The sequence below is a fragment of the Cyclopterus lumpus genome, chromosome 15, assembly GCF_009769545.1.
Source record: "Cyclopterus lumpus isolate fCycLum1 chromosome 15, fCycLum1.pri, whole genome shotgun sequence".
In the NCBI taxonomy this organism is placed as follows: Eukaryota; Metazoa; Chordata; class Actinopteri; order Perciformes; family Cyclopteridae; genus Cyclopterus; species Cyclopterus lumpus.
The window spans coordinates 5768161-5770923 of NC_046980.1; the positions used below are offsets into that span (position 1 = coordinate 5768161).

General features: G+C 34.2%; 1 protein-coding gene across 1 annotated transcript in view; it reads left to right on the forward strand.

Moving 5' to 3' along the window:
* The window catches only part of LOC117743866 (TBC1 domain family member 12-like), a 22033-nt gene extending 19659 nt beyond the window's left edge, over nucleotides 1–2374 (forward strand). Inside the window, exon 13 of the mRNA XM_034551773.1 lies at nucleotides 1–2374. This exon is cut by the window's left edge and continues 2073 nt beyond it. The gene's annotated coding sequence lies outside the window, so the exon portion shown is untranslated.
* Nucleotides 2375–2763: the final 389 nt, after the last annotated feature.

Below are 2763 nucleotides of genomic sequence, written 5' to 3' on the forward strand. Positions count from 1 at the left end.
GTCACCGCCGTGTCCGCTTAGTCCCTTTTTGCTTTACACACACACACACCCACACACTCTACTGATGACGAATACTTTCCACTTACCAGCAAATGAGCCGGCCTTAAAGATGTTTTCTCCACGTCGACTGCAGCTTTTATTGGTTGTTAAAGCAGAAGACTCACTGGAGACCACGAGCAACCCTGGAGGAGGAAGAGGAAGAGGAGGACGAAGGGAGAGGAGACGAGAGGTTCGGCAGTAAAACTCAGCCATTCTCTTTTTCCATTGAAAATAAATGTTAAGTTATTGTTGCTACTTTGTCTTTCTGTTCATGATAACTTCCCGGTTCTTCCTCCTCCTCATATTTCAATCAAACAACAAAAAGGTAGCAATTGCTTTCACACATAACCCGATTGCAAAGTATCACATGTTTTGAGAAGACCAAAACAAGAAAGTTAAATTTTTTTATTTTTTTTTAATTAAAAGCAAAGAGTCTCTCAGCCGACCTCTCCCTGACCTCCAGGTTGCATCGTGTCCGGTGGGTTTTCTGCATCCTACCAGTGTTGCACAAAAATGACTCCACAGCTAAGGGTTTGTTGTTGTTGTTGTTGTTGTACACCAACCAATCAGAAGCCAGTATTCATGTGTCCCAGCTGGTGATGGTGTTTCCATTGTTTGTGTTGATGTGTGTATGAACTGCCAAACGCTGTGTTCATTGAATGGTGTAGTCTAGATTCAGTGGAGGGGATTTCCATTTCCATTTTAACTTTTTCTTTAATGTGAAAAACTCTCTTCACGCTCCATCAGGAAACTACAGAAACTTCAGCACATTCTCATTTACTTTACACTAAGACGCAGCGTATAACCTCTCATCTCTGTTGTGTGTGTTTTATTTAATTATAATTTGACCAACGTGTTAAATCAAGCTCTTGACATTATTAGATGTAGTACTTGAGAATTGAGACCTACAATATGAATTACCTTTTTCACAGAGTCGGTAATAGAGGTGTTGGAAGCTGCCTGACTTCATACAGTTAAAACATGCGTAATAAATGCGTAATAAACGCATGCATGGCCAAAAAGTTAAAAAGACGAAACGCGGAAGTTCTCAGTTAGTTCAACTCGCAACTTTCCAAGAAAACTCTTAAAACGCCTCCGATGAATCAGAGAAGGCAATATACAATAATAAGCACTTTGTGAACGTGAGTTTTTAAACAAAACACTTAATTGCACCGAGAGCAATTAAGGTCAATTAGGAACTCTCAGTAAAATGCTGGTTTAAAGGTAATAAATTCCCATTAATTAACAGGTTTCTATTAATCCACCTTAAAACCTCATCTAACAAGACCAATGTGCTTCATTCTTGTACGAAAACATATATTTCCAACATATATGTTATCTTTTGATCTTTTATCATTGCGTGCCAACGGCCTTGTTTATCATACAGCTCGATGTCTCATGGATCCTGAGATGGTTTTCAAATGAAAAAAATATATATTTCTTAACCCTTTAAAATTGAACTTAAAAATGGCCAAAATTGGAGTCGCGTGGTTCTTAGACAATAGTGATATTAATTCACCACGCAAGAATCTTCAACCTGTATCATAAAAACATTATTAATCCTAATAAATGATGTTGAATTTGGTTTTGGCCAAACATCATGTTTAAAATCCCAAAAATGAAAACATGAAGGTCATTCAGGTGAAACACAAATTTCTCTGTTGATAGCAACACGATTAATTTATTTTAATGTTCTTTTTTTGATTGATCCCGTCAATCTTTAAGGTTTTGTTCCAGTACTGATATGTAATTAATATGTACTAAATATGTTTTCGGGACCGTTTCTCAGTATCCATGCTCACTTATGATCATTCTGAAATAAATTAATGCTGCTGTCGGCATTTTCATTGTGTTGAGAACTAGACGCACACACGTGTTGATGTGTGTGTGTGTGTGTGTGTGTGTGTGTGTGCTCATCTTCACTTTAGACTCCTCAAAAAGTGCAATATGTCTTGTTTTTCGGCAGGAGATGACATTAAAAATCCATATACCCAAAATCCTCAGTTGTTCTCCTCTCACCTCACTCCAGATTATTGATGAAATATTCAAACAGCTGCAAAAGGAAGATAAGATTAATTCGATATTTCCCCTCCTATGTTCTATGTACTCATTTTATTTAAGTTTCATCGTCACTCTTAGTTTTTTTTCTTTTTCTGTCATGTAGATTCATTCAGCTTTTTATGTTTGTTTCATATGCGTTTTTATTTGCTATGTCAGTGTAAAGTTGTTTTCATAATGCCTTACAGGTGATGTAAATAATCTGTAAAAAAAGTGTTCTTTCTTTTCATATAATGGCCACTAGTTGAATGTGTAAATAAATATCTCAGCAAACTGACTTCTTTCTGTCCTTTTAAATCTTAACTTTAACATGTGTATGTATATATATATATATATATATATATATATATATATATATATATATATATATATATGTATATATATATATACATATATATATACATGTATGTATATGTATGTATATGTCTTATGGTACCACCAAGTTATAACATCCATCTGTAAAGTTAGTATAGTCAAAATACTATACATTTACATTTTCAGAAATGGCCATATATATATATATACATACACATAACTTATTTTTACCCTTTTCAACATACAAAAAAAGTAAAATTGTTAAATATTATTAAATACTTTGACACAATACAAGTAATATTAAAGTATATAATGGTGATTAAAGGAGATTTAAAAAGAGGCTTTAAGCCC